At 55.3% G+C, this 23790-nt stretch overlaps 1 protein-coding gene across 6 annotated transcripts in view; it reads left to right on the plus strand.

Annotated features, from left to right (window-relative positions):
• The window catches only part of NDST1 (N-deacetylase and N-sulfotransferase 1), an 83076-nt gene that overhangs the window by 29650 nt on the left and 29636 nt on the right, over positions 1 to 23790 (plus strand). Inside the window, exon 1 of one of the 6 annotated variants that reach the window (XM_066343100.1) lies at positions 13782 to 13873. The exons of 4 other annotated variants lie outside the window; for them this stretch is intronic. The gene's annotated coding sequence lies outside the window, so the exon portion shown is untranslated. Of the gene's footprint in view, positions 1 to 13781; positions 13874 to 21387; positions 21530 to 23790 lie in introns of those variants that run through there. One more of the 6 variants, XM_066343103.1, reaches the window with a different exon arrangement.

A 23790-nucleotide genomic window follows, 5' to 3' on the forward strand; every position in this document is an offset into this window, starting at 1 on the left:
CCAGATGAAGCACCGGAAATGAGGAAACAAACAATCAGAACTATTTCAAGATGGAGAGGTTGTTGTCTGGAGGTGTGGAGCAGAGCCCAGGCGCTCACGTGGCTGACATGTGGTGGGGACTCTGGCCTCATTCAGACCTGAGGCCTGGCTCCACGAGGCCGGGTGTGGATTCTCACCACCCCCAGGCCAGCCAAGGACCGGCCTGTCTGGGCAGGCCCAGGGTGGCGGCTGGTGGAGGTTTGCTGCAGTCATTGCACGGCTGCAGCCACCTCTGGTTTGCCCTGCCTGCCCAGGCAGAGGCCAGGTGAGAAGAAATGAATGTTGTCATCGCGGGGCCTCGTTCACGCTGCACCCTCTGCTGGGATTCCCTTTCTCTCCTCACATCTGTCCAGCTCCGGCTGTTGTCACAGGAGGCACTCCCCGATTCGCCTGCAGGTTAAGTTAGTGGTTCTCAAAGCTGATCTCTGGACCAGTAACATCAACATTACCTGGAAATTTGTTAGAAATGCAAATTATCCAGCCCCACCGCAGGGCTCCGTTCCTGGACCTGAAATGAGTGGCGGTACAGGGTGAGAGGTGGGGAGAGCGGGACCAGCCTTCTGTTTTGAGAAGCCCTGCAGGTCATTCCCATGCATGCTAAAGTTTGAGAAACACTGGTTAGGTAATAATAACAATAATAAAATGACGCGTCTCTCCTTGGACTGTTAGCATATTCAGACACCTAGCAATGTGGGTGACCCAGAGGAAAGCCCAGTTTCTCTCTACCCTGTCTCCACGGAGCTACCATCTCGTAACAGCTTTCTAACCCCAGCAAACAACCTTGTGACGTGGTGACGGGGTTCACCAGAATCCCACCAGGACTCCAGGACACAGTGCTGGGGCCACGTGAGGAAGGTAGGACTAAAGGACTGGAAGGTGGGTGGTTTGTGGGTGGCAAGGATGGGTGCCAGGAGCAAGCTGGCCATGTGCTGGGGCCAGGGCAGAGAGTGTGGGTCCCGCTTCAGAGGCAGGTGTGTGTGTGTGGGGGGGGGGGGTTGAGCATGTGTGTGTGATTACAGCGGCCAGATGTGGTCTGAGAGGGCCAAGGGCCTTAGCTGTCACCAGTCCAGTGGTTTTAAGCATCTCAATAATTTTAATGATGATGATTGTGTAATTGCCACTCACATTTACTAGGAGCTTATCAATGCTTGTTAGGCACTTCCATGTAATCGTCTCGGGAGTAATCCCCTGAATAATCCTATAAAGTAGGCACTGTTATTGTCCCATTTGTAGCTGAAAATACTGAGGCCATATAGCCATAAGGTGTTAGGTCTAGGAATTCTATAGCATTCTATAGGGGTGCTTTTTTTTTTTAACTTTTATTTATTGATTTGAGAGAGAGAGAGAGAGAGAAGTCAGTTGTTCCACTTATTTATGCATTCACTGGTTGAGTCTTGTTTGCCCTGACCAGGGGTCAGACCTGCAACCTTGGCGTATTGAGATGATGCTCTAACCAACTGAGCTACCTGGCTGGGGCTATAGGGGTGCTTAGAAACATGCTCTCATTGGGAAAAGGGCAGTGGGGAGATTGATTGTCTTGGAATGTTTGTGTAGCAGGCACAACTTAGATTGATTTTCTAAAGCTACAAGAACATACGTTCTATCAAATGAGTAATCAGGCTTGGCGGGGGCGGGAAGGGATGGGACTGCACTGGGGTGGTTAGGGCCCCAGCCTCCAAGTTGGGGCCTCCACTGCAGACACTGTCACTCTTCCTGTCCTATGGATGGGCCGTTTGAGGCACAGAGAGACTTCGTGCTGAGTTCCAGGTCCCATAGTGAGGGCGAGAGGTAAAATCAGAGAGAGAAAAGAGGTTCTCCCCCGGTTCTAGCAGGAGTGTGGGGCCCAGGTCAGAGCCCACTGTCTACCCCGCTGTTCTTTTCTGCCTAAGTTTCTCAAAGGTACTGCCCAGGGCCCAGGGGCTCTCCCAACAGAAAGTTCCCCTTCATTTTTCAGTGGGAAACCGAGGCCCAGAGGGGAGCAAGGGTTCGCCCACACAGGCCCACACACAGTGTCACAATTGGGACCAGAACCCAGAGCTATCTATTCTGACCAGGGAACAGCTTGTTTCCCGAGAACTCTCCCTGCCCCACCTACCCATCTTTGGCAAGCTGGGTGGGCGGAGCCCTCGGGGTGGCCCAGAGCAGCGCTGGGGGCAGAGATGGGTGTGCTGGGAGACAGCTGCCAAGGAGGGGTGGGGCAGCTTCCAAGAGGAGCAGTGCCAAGAAGCCCAAACCCCAGACGGAAACCAAATGTATTTTCATGGTCCTGAGAGGATATTTGGAACAATGGAAGTAGGAAGGGGGAAGCTGGACTATAAAAAGGGCTCCTTGATATCCTTAAAAAAAAGAAAAGTAGAGTCTATAAGTTTGACTTTTATTTCTCTGGAGGATGTTTATGTAACTTCCCGAAGCAGGATCCCAGGTCTCCGAGAAGTTTGTCAGGGGCTGCTGTTTCTAGATACAGGGCTTTGGTGCCGGGAAGGACTTGGTAGGATCGTGTCCCCATTTCACAGTTGGTGGAACTGAGGCTCTCGAGGAGAGAGGGGCCTGCTTGATGTCAAACAGTGAGGCCACAGCGGGACTAGAGCCTGGGTCTCCCGGTGTCTTGCAAGAGGCTTCTGTCAACTTACTTTTCTCAGAACCTCGGCCTGGAGACTGGGCAGAAACTGTGGATGGGACCCCCTTGGAAACATTCAGAGCTGCTGGGTTCGGGGCAAGGCCAAGTCTGGTCTGCAGTGAGGTGGGACCTCTAGATGGTAGTTTGCATGGTGGGGAGGAGGTTAGGATGGTTTGCAGAATGGTGCCACCCCCATCCAGATGCTGGGGCCCCGCTGTGCACCTTCTGCCCAGCAGCTGGGAGCTGTGAGTCACACCCAGTGGGTGCAGAGGCAAGGGCTATTGTGTGTCGTGAATCATTCTGCAATCTTCCAGTCCTGAAGTGATGACTAGGCCCTGAGCTCTGATTCGTGCCCACGCCTGTGGACTTAAGCAGCTCAGCATTTGGGCTCTAAGTTTACAGATATGAGGGAGTCCAGAGGGCTTGGGGGAGTCCTTGTCCCTTCCCTCTGCCACCTTCTACCTATTGATCCTATGTATCTGATAATCTTGACCCATCCATTCTCACCAATGTGGTGAGATCCGCGAGCCCCTGAAATCACATGCAACATTCCGGAGGCGTTTCTGTGCATTCCCTTTCCTGCAGAGGGAGTCAGTTGGTTTCATCAGGTTGTTAGAGAACTTGGCCGCCCCCAGAGTGCTGACAGGAGGGCAGGGGGCCGCATGCCTGCACCACGGGCATGAGAAAAGGTTGCTGCAGAGGCCGTGTGGTTAGTAGAAAGTAGCCTGGTGGCGGTGCAGTGCCATGGTTCCGAGCGTGACCACGGAGGCCACCATGGGTTCTAAGCCGGCACCTTCACTTTGCAAACTGCGTCATCTTGGATGAGTTACTGTGCCTGTGCTTCAGTTTCCCTATCTGTAAAATGGGAATAATAAAGAAAAGTTATGATGTGATAGACTTGAATAAGATAATGCACATAAATAACTTATGCCAGTGCCTTGGTAAAAGTTAGCTATTAGTTTTAGTTCCAGCTCTTTGCTGATTTGCTGTGTGTTAATTGCCGCGTCCCCAGGTCTTAGTCTCCATCTCCAGCTCTGCACTTTGGGTTGGGCTTCCCAGGAGCTGCAGCGTAAGGTTGGAGAGTGGGGTGGACAGGGGAGGACGTGCCTTTGTCCTGGGCAGGGTTATATAACCAGTGGGGGCTGGCCAGGCAGGGCTCGGTTTTGTTTCCATTGTCTCTTCCTCCCCTTCCCCCGATGAGCTGTTGCATTAGCTGACCTGTTCTTCAAGCTCCAGGGATGAAATCGAACCTGTGCTATTCTGCCACCAATTGATTTAGTCTGGAGGTTTGCTGGACAGGTGGCCCCTCCTCCTGCCGCCTGGGGACAGAGAGAGCTGATGCCTTTGTGCCTGCTTTGGGAATGGAGACAGGGAGACAGGGACTCCTTTATAGGGGCAAAGGCAGGCAGTAGGATGAGGAGCCCTTGACCCATGGTTCCTGTGGTTCTAGCAGGTACACCCACGCCTTCCCATGACTTCTTCCCCAGGAGTGCCCTCCCTGGGCTTGCAACTCAGCACTAATGCCTCTTCCCGCAGGAAGCCTTCCCTGATATCTCAGCTGCAAGGAAGCTGGCCCACTGAGCTCCACAGCATGTTCTCTGTCCCTTTTAAGAAAACAGAGGCCACAAACTGGCAGGTCACATCTGCCCCATCAGTAGATTTTGCTTGGCCAGTGCCAAAAATCGAGCTGGTTGCCAACAGGAGATTTTACAAAAAAATCCCAACTTCTGGCTTTACTCTAAAAACGGAATGATCAGAAAACTTGAAGCCTCCATTCTTCGGTGGCCACTACTGGAGATGAGGCACACACCGCCTCGGCCCCACCGTCACTTCACAACCTGCATGAGCTTTCTGGCCCTCCAGGAAGCTGAGTTTGCAACCCTACCCTGCTGGTGCGGGCTGCTGTCTCTGCTGCCTTTTGGTGTGGTACCTCTTCTGTCTGCTCTGTGGGCTCGTTAAGGTGGTGGAGGGTCCTGTGTCCCTTGAAGCACTGTGCTCAGGCTCAGGCTCAGGCTCAGGGTGATGTACACAGCAGGAGCATAATAAGTGCTTCTTTTAGAACAAAGGCGTGGCGTGGTGCTCCCCACTAGCAATGGAGGTTCCATTTCATAGAGGCTCTGGATCCACCTGCCCCGTGGTCCTCAAATCCTCTCTCTCCACGTAAGCTGTGGCTGCTTAGTCACTGACCCAGACAGCTCCTTAAGCTGCGGATAAACAGTCACTGACAGTGTCCCCATGTTGTGATATATCCAGGGAGGGGACTGTTGAACCTGTAGCTGTCCCCATGGTTCACTCTCCCAGGGGGGCCTGGAGGAGTTTGGGGGGAGATGGGAGGCTGGGGTCAGCAGCCTTCAGAGGGTACCAGTTTCAGACCTGTGTCCTGAGGGGACAGGGGACGGGAAAGGTGAGGTCATTTCAGGTGCTGGCTGGACCGGGCTTCCCCTCCTTCGGGCCTTTCTCACTTTCACTCTCCTTCTGGAGCACTGCTTTATCCACCAGCTGCGTTATCTAGCTGTCTCTTCATCTAAGGTTTATTTAGTTTTTTTAATTGCAATTCTAAACATCCCCTGAGGCCAGCTAAGATGTCTCCTCCTAGTTGAGGCCTAAGCTGAGAGGTCACAATTGCTCTGCATACAAGAAGAACCTGGGAAGCTTATAAAAAAAATACATGTAGATTTCTGACCCAGTCTTTGACTTCTTTAGTCTGGAGTACAGAAGATTCAGACTCCAGGGTCCGTAGATATACTTTGAAGATCTTGTCTTAACTCCTAGAGCAGTGGTCCCCAACCTTTTTTGAGCCACGGACCAGTTTAATGTCAGAAAATATTTTCACGGACTGGCCTTTAGGGTGGGACGGATAAATGTATCACATGACCGAGACAAGCGTCAAGAGTGAGTCTTAGATGGATGTAACAGAGGGAATCTGGTCATTTTTTAAAAATAAAACATTGTTCAGACTTAAATATAAATAAAACGGAAATAATGTAAGTTATTTATTCTTTCTTTGCGGACCGGTACCAAATGGGGGTTGGGGACCACTGTCCTAGAGTCCAGGGCTGAAAGGAAGGATGCCTGGGTGGCAGTTGTGCTGTGTGACATCGACATGCCCCTTTCCCTCTCTGGGCTTCGCTTTCGCCCTCTGTGCACCGACTCGCTGGGCTCCTCCTAGTGGTTGTGGCTGGAAGTGCTTTGTGAGCCACAAAAGGGGACTGGGACAACAGCTCTGGAGAGGAGTGCTCTGATGTCAGTGGAGGAGGCGGGCTGGGGGCTCAGGCCGGAGGAGGCAGGGGCTGTGTCTCTGATGTCAGCCCCACAGGGAGGGCGTAAGCCCAGGGAGGTTGGAGGACTGGCCAGGGCAACCCCACAACCTGGCTGCAGGTTGAGGGGCGCCCTGCTGTGTGGTCCTGTGGCAGGTAGTCTAAGGCTGCAGGTGCAGACCTGGACAGTCCATTTACAGGTGGGTAAATTGAGGTACATTAAGGGAGGGACGCTCCCAATGTTGCATATGAGAGCGTGGAAAGTTGGGCCTGGGCTCCCAGGCAAAGCCACACTCTTCTGTCCCCATGTCCCTCTGCAGGGTAAGTGCCTCATCACTCAGCCCGGACAATTGTCTGATTGTGTGTGATCACCTCGGGGCTAGGGCCTGGAAAAGGGAAGCCACCATGATCACAGCCACTCCAGAGGCATGAAACTGGTTGGGTGTGCAAATTACCCCTCAAACATCCTTCATCCCATTTTTTCGTTTTTTTCTAAACTGTCGCCTATGGGCCTGTGCCCATTTCTGCCTGGCACTGGGCTTCACTCTCTTTATTCCGAGAACAAAGGTTCCTTCTGATGGTCTTCCTGCTGACAACAGGAAGAGGGCAGGCGTGGCACCGGCCTCCCTCCTCCGCCTCTTCTTGCTGGGAGCATGGAGCAGCTTTGTAGATGCTGGACCCCGGCAGCTCTGGGGGGCTGGGAGGGAGGGAGGGCTGCAGCAGCCTGGTCCGTGTTCCTGCTGTGGCTGGAGCCACCCCATGGGCCCAGTTGTCAGACTTGGAAGTTCTCCTTCAGTGGCCAAAAGGTTGGGCGAAGGTGTTGGACAGGGACCAGTGTAATTGCCCTGTTCTGGTCCAAGCAGTCAATTGTCCCAAGACAGGGTGGGGATTTGACCAGGCACTGTTCATGTGACAACCTTCTGGGTGTCAGCTGGCACAGGTGTGGTATTCTATTGGCTTCCAAGTGATCCTGGACTTCTTGGGGGCTGCAGAAACTAAAACGTGTGTTCAAATGAGGAAAGCAGTAGTCCTTTGCTCAACAATTCTTTTTAAACATCTAATTTGTCCCAGGCACTTTCTAGGCACCGGGATACAGCAGTGAACAAAGCAGACCAAGACTGGGGGCTGGCATTGTAGCTGCTGGATAGAATCAACAAACCAACAGATTCTAGCTCAGCACTAGCCCTTAGTTAAGTCGTTAGGTTGTGAGGAGTTCCTGCAAGAGAGATGAGGCTGTGTTGGGGGTTAGGAAGTGTGACTTCAGGGAGTGGCACCGCTCTGTCAGATAGTCGTGGAAAGTCTGGTAAAGGGACCCTGGACTCCAGGAGGGAGGGGGGAGCCACAGGGTATCTGGGGAAGAGCATTTTAGGCAGAGGGAACAGTATCGCAAAGACTTTGTGGTAGGAGGGTGTGGGTGTGCTTGAGAAACAGCAAGGAGGCAGATGTGGCCAGGCCAGGAAGAATAAGAGCTATCCTGGTCCATCGAGGGGACTTTGCTGTTTAGTCTGAGTGGAGGCGGAGCTGGTGAGGGGCTGGGCTGAGGTCTGACTTGTTTGGTCATACATTTAAGAGGGATCGTGTGGGCTGTCGTGTGGGCTGTCGCATGGAGAAGAGACTGAAGGTGGAAGCGGGACTCCAGCCAGAAGGCTGCCGCAGTCACGTGAATGATGGAGGACCTCAGTGTGGGGGTGGTTGGGGAGGCCTCTAGGGGTCCAGTTCTAGATTGACTTTGCAGATGAGTCGATGGATTAGATGTGAGGTGTAAGAGGAAGACGGTGTCCATTGGCAAGTTTCTGCCCTGAGGACACTGTTGGCGTTTACTGAGACAGGGAAGGCTGCAGGACAAGCAGATTTGGGGACAGAAATGGAGAATTCAGGTCAGAGGTGTTAGGTTGGTGTTTACCGTGTGTTGGGGGAGATTGGTCTGGGCCTGCAAGGTCTTGTTAATGAAGGAGTGCTCTCTGGGGATGTGAGGGTGCCCTGTAGGACCCTCCTGCACCCTGAGAATCCTCTGTTAGAACAAAGATTTCCTGGGCCCTTTGCTCTTTTCTCTCCTTGCAAACCTCCTCCTGCTTTCCCCTTCCTTCTGAACAGAGGAGAAGGGCACATTCTGAGCACTCATCCTTACGGAGTTGGGCGGGGTCCTTCTGCAGGGCATTCCTCTTGGGTGGGAGGCGGAAGCCCTAGGGAGGCTGGGAGCCACGGGCCTTGCCCTGATTCTGTTCCCAACGCAGAGAGCTCTGACTTTCCCCTGCTGTAGCTGGGATCACTGAGCTGGCCCAGGGTTCTGAGGACGGCAGGGGGCCCTTGAGAATGCATAGCGCAATGGTTAAGAAAGAACCGGGCTTAGAGTCCAGGCACGGGTGTGAATCCTTCCTCTGCCAGTGCCATGACCTCTCTAAGCCTCAATGTGCCTAGCAGTAACAGTGGGCCAACCCCGGCCCCTGGGTCACAGGGTTACGGTAGGATTAAGTGAGAAAATGCACACAAAGCGTTTAGCAAAGGCCCTGGCACATATCATACCCAGTTAACAGTCTGCTAGCAACAGTGACCTGGGAGGTCGGTCAGGTTAAGGGGTTTTGCCCAGTGGGAGGTGGGAGCCATGGAAGGTTACTGAGTAGGAACGTGTCACACACGTGCTGTGAGGGCAGCCGTCAGTGTGGAGACTGACCGAGTGAGAACGGAGAGCTGGCCCTGGTGGACCTCCCGTCCTGCCCCGCCTGAGGGTCTTCATCGACGCGGAATGGGCAGCCTCTGCCTTGCACGGGTCCCTTCAGATGGGGGTGGTCGTTTCCCTACGGCCTCCTACGGGACCCCTTGTCTCTACATCCCAGGGGCTGACCTTAGGGAATGTGAGTGGGGGCCAGTAGGGACGGGTGACAGTGAGGGGACTTGTGTGGCACGTAGGGCTCTGGGCAGAGCCAGAGTGGGCAGGGCGGGCCTGGAGCGGCATTCCACTGGGCACTTGGATGTGACGCGGTTCCTGGTGTAGGTCCGGGCGGGGTGGCACTTGCTGCTGTGGAGCTGTGGGGAGGTTGACAGCGGTGGAATGTGGCCCCCTCAGGACCCACACTTCAGTGGTGCCCAGGCACGCTGGCCCGGCCCTGTGCTTTTGCAAGCCTGTTTCTCAGCAGTTGAGCTGTGCCAGGATGGCCAAGGACATTTCAGAGTCCCCCAGGGCTTGCAGCCAGCCTGTCATCAAGCAGTGCTTGTTTTCCCAGGGTCCAAGGGTTTGGGGGGCTGGAGGGGGCTCTGGAGATATTCCAGGGACTTTTCTCAACAGCTGGGTAAATTGAGAGAGAGCAAGGCACTTGACCAAGGTCTCACAAGGCCGCCTCCCTCCTATCTGTCACCTCCCTCTGTTCCGTTGTCCCTCGCTCAGACTCCTGGCCTCCTGCCCAGATGTTTGTAACAACCTCCATCTTGTGGGCTCTCCAAGAGCTTTGTTTGTCCTTCTATTATCATAATCTTGCCATAACCTGCCAGGCACACATGCTATTTGAGCGCGTCTGGTCTGCTGGCCTGTCTTGTCTCAGACAGATCAGGGCAGCACTGAGGCTCTGAGCTCAGGCTGCACAGCCAGACTGGCCTCGGTTCGAATCCCAGCTCTGCCCCTTCCTAGCTTGGCGACCCCGGGCCAGATGCTCCACGTTTCTGAGCCTCAGTGTCTCCACCTGTGAAATGAAAACAGTAGCAGCACTTAATTTACGAGGATGCCGTGATGGGTAAATGAGATACGAGATAGTACGTGAAGTGCTGGGCATAGTACCGGCCCAGAGTGGTCCTTGTTAATAAGCCGTCACTGCGGGTTGCACTGAAAAGTCAAGGATGTGGAGGGGAGACAGGGCCTTGGACCTGGAGGTGGGAGAGGCAGGCTCCAAATTCACTCTCCAGCACTTCCTCATTGTGTGCCTTTTGGGAAGTCACTCCTCCGCTGGGAATGCCACTTTCCTCCCTGGAGAAAGAGAGAAGAAATCCCTGCTCTGTTCCTATAAGGTTGTCATGTGATGCCAAAGCGACATCTGCTAAAAAGCTCTGCATCTGTGTAATGACTTAAAAATGGCATGATGGTGGCTGTGGTGCGCCCGTGGTGATGAGGACATTGTAGCCACAGCGGTGGACAGCTGGCGCGGCTGGAGGCTGCGCAGCCTGCAGAGGCTCAGCGCCCACGCGAGCTTCCATCCCCGCCTGCCCCGGCTCCTCCACCAGCCTGCCTTTCACATTAGCCTCAGCATTGCGCACTCGATGTGGGTGGTACAAAGACCTGAGGGCATCCTCCAGGCCCTTGTGGGTTTGGGGTGATCTGTGGCTGATGCCACGGAATGCGGGGATTAAAACCAGACGCCGGTTTGAATCTCAGCTAAGAACTTTGCAGCTGGGAGCTTGAGCAGGTTGCTTCGCTGCCCCGAGCCTCAGTTTCCTTGTTTGGAAGAGGAGGCCCTGCCTGCGTGGAGCCAAGCAGTTAGCGGAGGGCGCAGCACCCAGTCGCACAGTCGCGGTTGTATAATGCGTTTGGAGCTTGGTAACTTACAGATTTATGGATGGGGGGGAGTGGGGGTCCTTGTGCCCGTTTCTGGGAATGAGCTGTGGAGGTCGGTTATGCTCCCTACAGAATCGCCCAGCGTAGAGTTAGTGCCAAATGGAGCCACCTGGAGCTATTCCAGTTTACAGGTGAGCAAGGAGGCCCAGAAAGGTGTCGGGGCATGCCTGACATCACTGAGGTCCCAGGCAAGGCTGGGAGTAGGTGAGACAAGTGAGGTGAGGCCCTTAGAGCCAACCTGAGGGAGTGTTTACTCTTAGGTGCCACTGTGAGGTGGCGCTCGCTCCCAGCGTCACGTAAGTGCTCAACAGCACCTGGGAGGGGCCTCCTCAACGTCTGTGCTGCTGCCTGGCTGGCCTCACCCGGAGGTCTGGGACCTGGAGCTGCAGGTCCTCTGGTCTCCTGACCGTATGAACTGTTTCCTGAGCCTTGGGAGTGTGGGGACACCTGTGAGGCACCTTCTAGAGTCTCACTGAGGCTCCCTGGGTCCCATTAAAAGGAGCCTGTGATATGTAGGTCACCTGGCGCTCTTTGCCATGTCTCTGCACTCTGGCTGTCAAAGATGCGGCAGAGAAAGCAAGGCCCTCCTGCTCAGCGCCCCCTCCTCCTGCTCAGCGCCCCCTCCTCCTCCTGCTCAGCGCCCCCTCCTCCTGCTCAGCGCCCCCTCCTCCTGCTCAGCGCCCCCTCCTCCTCCTGCTCAGCGCCCCCTCCTCCTGCTCAGCGCCCCCACCTCCTGCTCAGCGCCCCCTCCTCCTGCTCAGCGCCCCCACCTCCTGCTCAGCGCCCCCTCCTCCTGCTCAGCGCCCCCTCCTCCTGCTCAGCGCCTCCTCCTCCTGCTCAGCGCCCCCTCCTCCTGCTCAGCGCCCCCTCCTCCTGCTCAGCGCCCCCTCCTCCTGCTCAGCGCCCCCTCCTCCTCCTGCTCAGCGCCCCCTCCTCCTGCTCAGCGCCCCCACCTCCTGCTCAGCGCCCCCTCCTCCTGCTCAGCGCCCCCTCCTCCTGCTCAGCGCCTCCTCCTCCTGCTCAGCGCCCCCTCCTCCTGCTCAGCGCCCCCACCTCCTGCTCAGCGCCCCCTCCTCCTGCTCAGCGCCCCTCCTCCTGCTCAGCGCCCCCTCCTCCTGCTCAGCGCCCCCTCCTCCTGCTCAGCGCCCCCACCTCCTGCTCAGCGCCCCCTCCTCCTGCTCAGCGCCTCCTCCTCCTGCTCAGCGCCCCCTCCTCCTCCTGCTCAGCGCCCCCATCTCCTGCTCAGCGCCCCCTCCTCCTGCTCAGCGCCCCTCCTCCTGCTCAGCGCCCCCTCCTCCTGCTCAGCGCCCCCTCCTCCTGCTCAGCGCCCCTCCTCCTGCTCAGCGCCCCCTCCTCCTGCTCAGCGCCTCCTCCTCCTGCTCAGCGCCCCCTCCTCCTGCTCAGCGCCCCTCCTCCTGCTCAGCGCCCCTATTTCCTCCTGCTCAGCGCCCCCATTTCCTCCTGCTCAGCGCCCCCTCCTCCTGCTCAACGCCCCTCCTCCTGCTCAGCGCCCCCCTCCTCCTGCTCAGCGCCCCCATTTCCTCCTGCTCAGCGCCCCCATTTCCTCCTGCTCAGCGCCCCCTCCTCCTGCTCAGCGCCCCTCCTCCTGCTCAGCGCCCCCTCCTCCTGCTCAGCGCCCCTCCTCCTGCTCAGCGCCCCCTCCTCCTGCTCAGCGCCCCACCTCCTGCTCAGCGCCCCCTCCTCCTGCTCAGCGCCCCTCCTCCTGCTCAGCGCCCCCCTCCTCCTGCTCAGCGCCCCCCTCCTCCTGCTCAGCGCCCCCTCCTCCTGCTCAGCGCCCCCTCCTCCTGCTCAGCGCCCCCTCCTCCTGCTCAGTGCCCCCCTCCTCCTGCTCAGCGCCCCCATCTCCTGCTCAGCGCCCCCCTCCTCCTGCTCAGCGCCCCCCTCCTCCTGCTCAGCGCCCCCATCTCCTGCTCAGTGCCTCCACCTCCGCCTCCTGCTCCCCTCCCCGCCAGCTGCGCCTCTGTGTAAGCGTGTTGAGCCCCTCACTACTGAGCTGTGTTGGTGGCAAGCTCTTGTCACGGTGACAAGCCCCAGCAAGTCCGGAGGGACGAGGCCTCTTTCATGTGGGCCCTGGGTCTCAGCAAGCCCCTATGTTATGCCCACCAGGCCTCCAGAAGATTAGGGGGCTTCTGCAGCTCCAGGTGCCTCAAAGCCTTCCCTTCCTCTTCGTCGCCTCCAGAGTGCCTGGCTTCCCTCCGCTCTGGCCACGGGGCCTGGGGCCTTTCAGTTTCCCCAAGGCTCGTATGTCTCCTGTGTAGCATGATCTCGGTGTATCCACCTGGGCCAGTCACCGTATCACTACTGCTGGGCCTGCTGGCTGGGCCTCAGGTGACTTAAGAGGTGGCCAAGACGGCTAATCCCTGCAGGGGTGCCTAGGATTTACCCAGGGCTGGCAGCACCCTAGGCCACCCTGGTGGTGGGGTGGGAGGGGTCTGCCCATGCGTATAAGAACCCGTCTCTTTTTGCTGTTGTTGCTCGTGGGGCCTGAAATTCTGTCATTAGCCTTGTGTTCTCCTGGGTGTCCTCTGAAAAGGCAAACACCCGCGCAGGTGGACACTCCTACGTGTTTGCTGCTGAGAAGTGAGCCCAGGACAGCCTGGCCCTTTTCCAGCCGCCTGATCAGCCTCGGCCAGGTCGCTGCTCCTCTCTGGCTTCCTACGGCCCTTCTCAGCTCCAGCACCTGATGCTCTGGCGTGGGTTTTTTCCGTGTCCACACTGGCAGCCACCCTTCTTCCTCCTCCACAGGGTGGGGCAATGGGAAGGGCCTAGCAGGTCACCTGGGGTGCTGCAGGGGCCAAAAGCCACTGTCACGGAAGCTTTGACCACCAGCTGGCCCCAACAGGGGATATCAGTCTTTCTTCCTCTGCCTCTCAGGACCGGTGGGGAAACTGAGGCCTGGAGCCAGGGAAGGCCTTGTTTAAGATCACGTGAGGTAGTGGAGAGCTGCAGTCAGGAATGCTTGCTGCCAGCGAGGGCCCCTCCACTCCTGGCTGCCACCTTTCTTAGAGGGACTGGAGGACCCGTCAGCGTAAGGGTCAGGGCCATGCTTTCTCTTCTTCTGTAGAAGGCACCTCTGGGCAAGGGTCCCTGACTGTTGGGGAGATCCCTAGGCTGGGGGCTGAATTGGGCTGGGGTCCAGGAGGTCGGGGCTGGTGGCCTCTGCCAAGGGACATGGGGCGCTGGAGGCGTCCGGGAACATGGTTGGTGGCTCAGGGTTCCCTGGGGCCATCCCCCCTCCCTCTCTCCCTCCCTCTCAGGGAGGGGACTGGGCAGACTGTAATGCCATTTGTCCTGGCTCTGGGATTAGGTGCGGTCGGTCGTGTTAAGTGAGGAGCGCGGAGCCATTGAGACGACGCAGGGAAGTGAAGCGTTGCTGAGGCTGCTGCTGGTGGAGCTCTGGTGGGTCTTGTCACCCCCTCCCTGGCCTCCCCGTACCCTCTGACCACGGGCCCTGGTGCCTGCCCTCCTGTCCGGTCTGCCCAGGTTCGTCTGGACGTATGTGTGCATGCAGCGTGGGCATGATCATACCCACGCAGGAAGGGCCCTCAGGTGCAGAGGTCGCGGCAGGCTGGCCCCGGAGCCTAGTGCTGGGTCCTGTCTGCCTTCAGGACCAGAAGTAGGTTCCCTCAGTGTCCCAGCCCCTGGGGCCGCTCCAGGGCTGACCTGGCAGCTCCCTGATGGCGGACAAGGCGGTGGCGGCTGTGGGATGAAAAGGAAGGGGTCGGTTTCTCTTTTGACTTTTCCTGGCAGCCTGGCAAACCCACAAATCCACCCGCAGCCAGCAGGTCCGAGAGTTAAAGATTTACCACAGGGCTGTGCAGGGAGCTGGAGTGGTGAGGTGCCAGGGTGCTCAGATGTCACATTTTGGCTTCAGTCCTGTCTGGACCTTGAGAAACATGGCTCATCAAAGCCAGCAGGGCTCCCAGAGGGTTTCCATGTTCTTTACTTGGGGGCCAGTCACAAGCACCCTGAATTTGTATGGAACATGGCGCCTGTCTGGGGAGAGTCCAGTAACAGCCTTCATTATGTTTGCAAAGCAGCCTGTAACCCCAGGAGGTCATCAGGTTCACTCCCCTCATTGTCCAGTTGAGGAAATAGAGGCTCAGAGAAGGGAAGGGTCAAGTCCAGAGGCATACTGTGAATGAGCTGGAGGCGCTGGGATGCTGATGTGACTTCAGGCTCATATGGATTTTTGGCATCTGCGTCCATGAGATGGAGGCCCCCAAATGCGCCCGCTTCTTGGAATCTCTCATGGGGCATCTGGCGACCTGTGGTGGGCATGTGGAAGTGGAGGGGCTGGGCTTGACTGGCTTTTTACCGCTCCGCTGCAGGGGTAGATGGGAGGAATTCAGGGCACGATAAACTTGTTTCTGCTTTGTTGGGACTGCATGACAAATAAAAGAGGTCACAACTGGGGTGTGCTTGCTCTGGTGCCTGGCGTGCAGCGGGCCTGTGAGGCATGTTGGTCATCATCCTTGTCGGTGGTGGTGGCCTGAGAGCTCCTGCTTCTGACCTCACTTTTGCCTCTCTCTCTTCTTCCTTGGCAGGAGGCCTCTGCCTGGGGCATGGAGGCCGCCTCCTATTCATGTGGGGTCCCTGCCTGCCTGGGATGACAGAGGCCCCTGGGGCAGGGAGAAGGAAGGACCCTCTGGCCGAGGTCCTGCCTTTCTGGGGACCTATGATGCCCCTTCTGCAAGTGAAGTCTCTCATTGCAGTCTTCTGGGTTAACCTGCATTTAGGCGGCTGGGGCTGGTCACCTGCAGAAAGCCTCTCTCCAGGCATGCTTTGGGCTGGAGACCCAGGTCAGGAATGGTGTAGAGAGTGCTGGGCAGCAGGACTGTGTAGGGGTTACAAGCAGGGGCAATAAGTGGGCTGACTTGGGGTTGTCCTAGCTCCACCTCTGCCCAGCTGTGTGACCTTGAGTCAGTTGCTTCCCCTCTCTGAGCCTAGGTTTCCTCATCTATAAAGTGCCCGTCTTGGTGACACTGCCTCTCAGGATGTGCAGATTTGGAGTGGTAATTCAGGGGAAGCTCTCAGCACAGCTGGGTGTGGGGCTGGGGAGCTACCAGGAGCTCAGTCACTGCTCGCTGCTGTTAGCTGAGGAGATTATGATATTTTCAAAGAAATATCATTCCGGTGTTTTTGAGTGCCTATGATCTGAGCCTAGGAAAAGTAGTTAGGGATGGATATGACTGTGTCGTAAGTGGATTTGGGGTTGGGAGAAGGGAGCCCTGTTCTGGGAAGCTGAATGGGTGAATGAGGAGCGTGCCTATGATGGCTAGAATTGGGAGCTTCAGGGGACTGGGAGGAGCCTGTCCTTGGGACAGGAGGGCACTGGTCCTGATCTGCCTGTCCCCCACCTCCACCCCTCCCACAAATTATCTTGTTTGTTTGCTCCGTAAACCCTTTCTTCAGAGCTGGTGCAAAGGTAAACTCTCAACTCAGGCCCTGTTGGAAGAAAGACAAATTCACAACAAGCGGGTCTAAGTTCTTGAGGTTTCTTGCTGGGAATTCCCTGCCGGAGAACCCACAGCAAATCCCGGCTGGGAACCTGGGAGTGAAGCAGGGTTTTGTGCTTTGTTTGCTTGTAGATTGATGGATGATTTGTGGGTGTTCTTCCAAGAAGGCTCATTACAGGCTGCTTTTAAGTTAAAACACATATAAAATGGTTGAAAACAAAAGCAGAAAGCACCATTCAAAGGGAGTGGAGATGGGACGTCGTGGGTGAACAAAGGAAGGACCCACAGTTCCGAAAGGCGATGAATCCAGGCAGCTCTGTGCTAAGGATCCCTGTCTCCCGCTTATTAGCTCTGTGCTCTGGGGCAACTCACGGGTTCCCTCTGGGCCTCAGTTTCCTCATCTGTGAAATGGTGCTGTCATAAGGGTTAAATAATAGCACACTGTATAGACATATCCTGTCTAAGAAAGGGAAGTTCACATTAATGCATTCAGCAAGATTCAGAAAGGGAAGATAACTGGTAAGGGCACATGGCTCTTGGGTACACGCCATGGACCACTTCTGCCTTGGGAAGCTCCCTGTGACATTGGGGGACCAGTGGTCTAGTTACTAGAGCAGCTGATGTCTGGCAGTGTAAATCCAGCATCACATGGAAGGATGAGGAGCAGAATTGCTCATCGAGGACTTTTGAAATCCACAGCTGGTGGAGTCCAACCTCCAGCTAAGGCTGGCCTTCAAGGGGGCTGGGCAAGGTTTTTTGTGGACAAAAAAATGGGCCAAGGTAAAGTCCTGGCTGATTAGCTCAGTGGTAAAGTGTCGACCCGGCGTGTGGAAATCCTGGGTTCAATTCCCAGCCAGGGCACACAGGAGAAGCGCCCATCTGCTTTTCCACCCTTCTCCCTCTCCTTTCTCTCTATCTCTCTCTTCCTCTCCCACAGCCAAGGCTCCACTGGAGCAAAGTTGGCCCAGACGCTGAGGATGGCTCCATGGCCTCCACCTCAGGTGCTAGAATGGCTCCAGTTGCAGCGGAGCAATGCCCCAGAGGGGCAGAGCATTGCCCCCTGGTGGGCATGCCGGGTGGATCCCGGTCGGGCGCATGCGGAGTCTGTCTCTGCCTTCCTTCCCACTTCTCACTTTGTAAAAATACAAAAAAAAAAAAAGGGCTAAGTTAGGTGAGGGTGCAGGCCTGGCCAGTGCAACCCCAAGGGGTCCTTTTACTCACTGGGCCTCAGTGTCCCTGTGTGCTCACTGGAGGTTGGACTGTACACTCTGGTCCTGAGGCTCTGAGCCAGACTGCCAACAGTCCACTGATGGTAGCCCTGGACTCCAGGGTGACTGATGAGCAGCAGCTTGGCCCTGGGCCAGGCAGCACTGCAGGGCTGTGGGGGATGGGGCACGCAGCAAATTCCAGCAGAGGAGGGATTTGCTTCTGGTCTGGGCCTCCCAGGGGTGTGATTGAGCTGGAGAAACCCCTGCACAGCTGGGAAGCAAATGTGGAGGATTTTCTAGACTGCGCTGTCTGTGGTGGGTGGGGCAGGCTGGGGCAGGGTGGCTGTGGGGTGTGGCTGGGTTGTGGGTGGTGGGATGACTGTGCTGGGGGTGTGACAGACTGGGAGGGGCTGGGTCAGCTGTGCTGCGTGTTTCTGGGATTGCATGTGGGACCATCAGAAGCTGGCCCGGAGCCACCCTCCGCCCCCAAGCCCAGCGTCCATTCACATCTTTGAGCCTGCTTATAAGGCTCCTCGTGCACCTCCTCTTGGCGGCTCCCCCATTCTGGTGTCTGTAACCCAGATGCCGGTGATGACGCCATGTGAACATGGAGGCACGCTGTGAGTTCACCTGTGCATTTGTGTGTGTGTGAGTACAGGAGACGTAGGGGACATTGTCAGGAAGAGCCCAGGCAAGACGTCAAACCTGGGCTGGGTGAGCGTGCGGGCCTGTGGGGACCTTCACTCACCCTGCAGCACAGAGACGAAACCTCAGAGCCCAGCAGCCTGCGTTGCCAGCACCCAGGGCCGTGCTTGTCCCTCGTGGTGCTCAGGAAGTACAGAGGGAGGAAGAGGAAGCAGTCATCTGCTTGTCCCTGACTCCCAGTGTGCTCCCTCACCTGACCTCTCTCTCTTTCTGGATCTGCTACTAATTTGATATGTGGCCTTGGGCCAGTTCCTTCCTGAGCGTCAGTTTCCAAATCTGTTAAATGGTTAACACGTAGTTTATTAATCTATATCTCCCTGTGCCAGGCACTGAACTGTTTTACACACATGATCTCTCGTAGTCTTGGCAGCATATGGATAAGTACTGTACTTATCAACCCTATTTTACACTTGGGGAAACTGAGGCTCAAAGAGTTTGAGAGATCTGCTCAGAGGTCACAAGGCCAGTAAATAATGGAGCCCGGATTCAAGCCCAGGCAGGCTGGCTCCAGTCTGAGCCCTTAACGGCCACGCCAGCAGCCGCTGCACTGCTGCCTCTCAGGCTGTTGGGGTGAAACAGCATGTGGCAGAAAGCCGTTCCCAGGAGGCCTGCTGCACGTGGTAGGCACCAGGTATATGCAAGTTACATATTAGGTGCACTTCACCATTAAAGGCGCAAGAAGCTCAGTCAGTCTCAGGGAGCTCTTGGTTCCACTGCCGGAGCCCGCCTGTCAATCCAGGATGGAGCCGGACCCCCTCCCCTGTCCTGATCTCTAGACAGCTTGGTCTCTGGGAAGGCCCGTATACCTGTGCCTCCTTTTTCTCTGGGCCCTAGAGAAGATTATGGGGGAACCAGAGCATTTCAGAGTGTGGGGTAGAGTAGGGAGTGACTTTAAACTCGAGAGCAGTGGCCACAGTTACCGTGGTATTTCCCTGAAAGTGAGGCGTTGCCATGGCGTCTCCATGACGACCAGAGCATCTCATTCATTATCCCCAGCACCTTGGCAGGGAAAGCTGGGCCTAGGGCTGGGAGAGCACAGTGGGAGCCTGGCTGAGGCCTAGAGGCCTCTGTGGCTGGGCCCCGTCATGCTATCCCCCAGCCCAGCCAAGGTTCCCCTGCAGGCTCTGTGCCCCCTCTCATGGGGTCTGGATTCAAATTTCATAGCTGTGCCACTGACTAGCTGTGTGATTTTGGGCAAGTGACTTAATATCTCTGAGCCTCATTTTTCTCAATTGTAAATGTGGATATTGTCAGTAGTAGTTGTAAGGATGAAATGAAAGATTAGGTTTGTAAAAATGCTTAGCACAGGGCCAGCCAGGCTCATGGTAAATGCTCAGTAATGGTAGCAGTAAAAATAACAATGATGACAATAATAGTGGCATTATTATTATAAAAATTCCTGGGTTTCATGGAGGAATGACAAGATTTTGAGTCAAGATTTGGTGGTTTTGTATGTGACTGTGGCAAGGCACTTCTTGAAGCCTCAGTCTCTTCACCTGTAAATTGGGAATAATAACAGCTGCTCATTTATGCATATCCTGCATACTAATATTAATGACCTATGCCTGGGGAAAGTGATGGGAGCTTCTGGGACAAATCAGACTTGTTCCTGCCCTGCAGGGCACACACGCATGTGGGGGAGGGAAAGAGAGGAAATTGGTATTTCGGAAGGCCCTCAGTGCGCCAGCTGCCAGGCAGGGCCTGTCCACGCAGAGATCAATAAGACCTGGTCCAGCCCCGGGACCTGCGGGCTACAGAGTCAGAACCATGAGTAGGAATGCCTGGGGTCTACTGTGTATGTGTATGGACCACACACTCAGGTGCACCCACCCGGGACTGGGTGGGAAGCCAGATGAGGGAGGCATGTTGACAGTGGGGCTGTGTTACCTGGAGAATGCATGGCCAGCCTATCTGAGGCCGGTGCTATAAAGGCCTCAGCTGATGTGTGCCCTTTGTCCCCCGAATATGCTGTTTTTAAAGACAGCTTAGAAATGCTGACTTTTATATGAAATCTCCTGGTTTTAAAATGTTGATAACTAATCTCAAATGAAAGAAAAATGTTGTGCAAGTCAAAATGGACCGACATCTTTATCCTGTTCTGGCCTGAAGGTCCTGGTTTTCGGCCTCTGGCTGTGGAGTGGAGATGGGGCGGGAGCCTGGGGAATGGGAGCACTTGGGGGGGGGGGCAGGCAGGGGTATGGTGCGTGGAGATGATTTCAGACAGGCAGTGACATTGCAACTGGGGTCTTGAAGGATGAGTAAGTGTCCCAAGGGGTAGGGGGAGGCATTCCAGGCACGGGGAACTTCATTAGAAAGGCCTCGATGTGTGACCAAGATTGGTGACTGGTTGGGCGAGGCTGGAGTTTGGCTGGTGATGTCGGCAAAGCCCAAGGTAGCAGAGCTTGTTGAGGCCTCAGCCCCCAGCTGTCCTTGAGGCCTCGGTGGCTCCAGGGAGATTAGAAAGCCCCTAGTTCTCCATCCCTGGAGCCAGGGGTTCTGGAACGGCTGGGGCCAGGCCTTTGAGGGGATTGCAGTGGGGCCCATGCTAGAGGCCAGCACGCTGGAGGCCGGGCTTTGTTTATGAAGCTACTGGCTCTCCCCACCCTACACCAGAGTACGAGGACTTCTCTGGGGATAGGGGCTGCTACACCCTCTCTCTCGCTCCCTTCACCCTGTCTCAAGCCCGGGCCTGGCTTTACCATGGCCTTCTCTATAGCCTCCTGGCCTGTAACCATCTGGCTCCTCCCTGCCCATCCATCCAGTTCCTGGGAAAGGCCACCACCCCTGAAGATGGGGATTCAGAGAGCACGCAAAGAGCTTTACAGTGTTTCCTGGAAACACTGTACCCACATGATGAGTACATTAAATACAAGCAGGAGAGCATGGTTCCAGCGCTGACCCTCTGTGCTATGTATGCATCAGGCATGGTTCTGAGCACTTTAGACAGATCAACTCTCTTAATTTGCACAACTTTGGGAAGTGGGTCAAGTTTCCCTCTTGAATGAACAGATTAGGAAACTGAGGTCACTGGAATAGCTTGCCCACTGGAATAGCTTCCCACAACCACTGGTGGCGGGGCTCGGTTCGAACAGAGCTGCCTGGCTCCAGTCTGCGTGATAACCATTAGGCTTTATTAGCCTAGGACTTTAGGTCCCTGGATGGGTTTGGGGTCATGGAATCTGGGCTTCTCAAAATCATCACAGCATTTTCCAGGGCTTGTGCACGGTTTTTGATGGGAAAATGTTAACTGATTCCCACAAGGGTCTGTGTCCCTCAGATGCCGGAGATGCTGCTGGTTGCGTCATTACCACACACACACTGAAAGGCTGTTAATGCAGTAGACCGAGAGCCAGTGACCACGGCACCCAGGCCTGCCAGGGAAGTGGGGTTGGGTGGCCTCATGCCTCAGTGGCAAGCAGGGCACCCTTGGAGAAGCTCTGCCTCCCCACCCACTGTACTCTTGTCCTGGCCCTGGACCAAGGGGCGGAGCTCACTGTGACCGCAGGGCAGAGGGCTACCCTTATCAGTGGGAAATAGGACGACAGTATACCTTGGGTATAAACAGGACCAGTCATCCCGGCCTTCCTGCCTCCGCCCAAGAAACGTGCCCTTTCTTGCCTGCTCTCAGCTAGAACTTCGAAGTCCCTGGAAAACTGCCCACAATCCCTCAACTCCACGGTGTGGTATGTGCCCCTCCTTCTTCCTACCCCTGGTCAACCCTTCCTTGTTCTTCTGGTCAGTTCAGGTACCACTTCCTCCAGGAAGTCTTCCTTGGTCCTCCCTCCACATTAGGTGGCCCTCAGGTCTCTCAAACACCCTCCCTTCTCCACTGTCACATCATCCCCCTGCATTGTAGGTGTGTGTTTTCTTGGTGGCCTTGGGGCCCCCATGGTACTGGCACATAGTAGGGAATGAATTGTAGACTCTCAGAGGTGAAAGAGCCCCCAGCGATCATCTGACCTGAGCCCCTCTCTAATAGGCAGGAAGCCCAGAGAGGAGCAGGGTGTGCTCAGGGTCACACAGCACATTACGGCAGAACTGAGAGCAGACTTGGTGACTAAGACATGTCCTCACTTCACACCTTTGCCCCTTGCTTCTGAGCACGTCTTTTTTTTTTCTAGAGTTTTTCTTTGGTTGAATGGCTTTTCCTTTTTAATTTATTCATTGGTTTTAGATAGAGAGGAAGGTAAAGAGAGAGAGAGAGAGAGAAAGAGAGAGACAAGCATCAATCTGTTCCTGTGTGTGCCCCGAATGGGGATCGAACCAGCAACCTCTGCATATCAAGATGATGCTCTAACCAACCGACCTTTCCGGCCAGGGCTGAGCACATCTTTTTTTTTAGTTTTCACAAAATAATGATTATTGTAGAAAATTTAGGAGACAAAAAGAGGAAAAGAAAAACAACTGGGAGGTAATCATTGTTAACCTTTTATCTATCTATCTATCTATCTATCTATCTATTTTTTAGTACCAGTGTCTGGCCTAGGCATAAAAATTTTTACCCAGAATTCCACTTAAGCAATCCATATGGTAATTATATTTCTGTGTCAGTCAATGCTCTTCTTTGACGTTTTGTGATTGGTTGCCTGGGATGCCGTCACATGTCTGCATGTTATAATAGCCAAAGACTGTCCACTGTTGTTGGGCATTTGCTATTGTAAACGACACCCTTTGCTATTATAAATAGCACTGAGGTTTGTGTTTTTGTGAGGAAATCTTTATACACTTCTGCAATTACTGCCTCTAGGATAAGTTCCTAGAAGTTCAGGGTCTCTGGTACGCTGTCCCCATGGTGAACACCCTGGGTAGCCTTGGGTAGGAAGGGACGTTGAAGGTTTTCACCCCCTCCATGTTGGAGGCTTACATTCCCTCCCTGGCTGCTCTGGCCCTCACACTTGTCCCTGACCCTGTCCCTGTCCCTGTCCCTGTCCCTTTCTCCATCCCCATCCCCATTGCCATCGCTCTGGGCAGTTCTGCTAGCTTTCAGCAGCTGATTCCCCTCATGTTGAAGGGAGACTGTAGGGCTGTGGTGGGTGGTGCTATTTGGGGTGATGGAATTGGGGCCACTGAGTATGTGTTCTTCACTAATTCACCAGGAAAACCAGTGCAGGCGGCATGCCTGTCGAGGTTGGCTGAGGGGGAGGCTAGAACCCAGAGTTATGGCTGCCTGAGCAGACAGAGGCCCAGTAAAGAGATGCTTCTCTGCCTGCTGGCCCCTCAGGAAGCTCAGGATCCTAGTGTGTGCACCTGTGGACATGTGCCCTGAGATTGAGGAATCCCTGTTGCATTGGGGCAAATACTGACAGCTGTGGTTTCTTACACGTTGCTTGTGCTAAGTTCCTCAGACTGATTCACTCGGTTCTTCCTGGGCCGCGCGTGCTGCAGGGCTGGTGAGTTCACAGAGGAGGTCTCTGATGCTTGAGTGGGGCCTTCTAACACAGCTAAGCCACTGATGGTGTGGCTGCTTTGCCTGAGCCTCAGTCTTTGCATCTGTCGGATGGGGCTGCTGGGCCCCTTAAGAGAGAGAAATGGGGAGAAGCACTGAGCGTAACTGAAGGGAAGACGGTGAGGATGTGGTGTTCGAGTGTGATTTAGGATTCCACCTCCGGCTCCCAGGCCTGGGAAATGTTTATTGTCTCACTTCTTCCTGCTTCTGGTGTTTTCTTGAGGTATTCTTGGACTCTGATAATTACAATAAATAGCAACTGCCTTTGTAGACAGCAGATGCTGGGTGCTGCCGTAAGCGATTTATACATATTGTTGGACTCCAGCCCGCAGCCATCTGTGAGGTGGGTACTAATGTCAGCCCCATTTCACAGGTGGGGGAACTGACACTCAGAGAGATGAAGGAACTTGCCCAAATCATTCAACCAGAAGGAGCAGCAGTACTTGAACTTGGGCCTGCCTGGGTCAGGTCCTGTGCGTCCACTATTAGTGGACCCCC

Source organism: Saccopteryx leptura, chromosome 6, assembly GCF_036850995.1.
Source record: "Saccopteryx leptura isolate mSacLep1 chromosome 6, mSacLep1_pri_phased_curated, whole genome shotgun sequence".
NCBI classification, from domain to species: domain Eukaryota; kingdom Metazoa; phylum Chordata; class Mammalia; order Chiroptera; family Emballonuridae; genus Saccopteryx; species Saccopteryx leptura.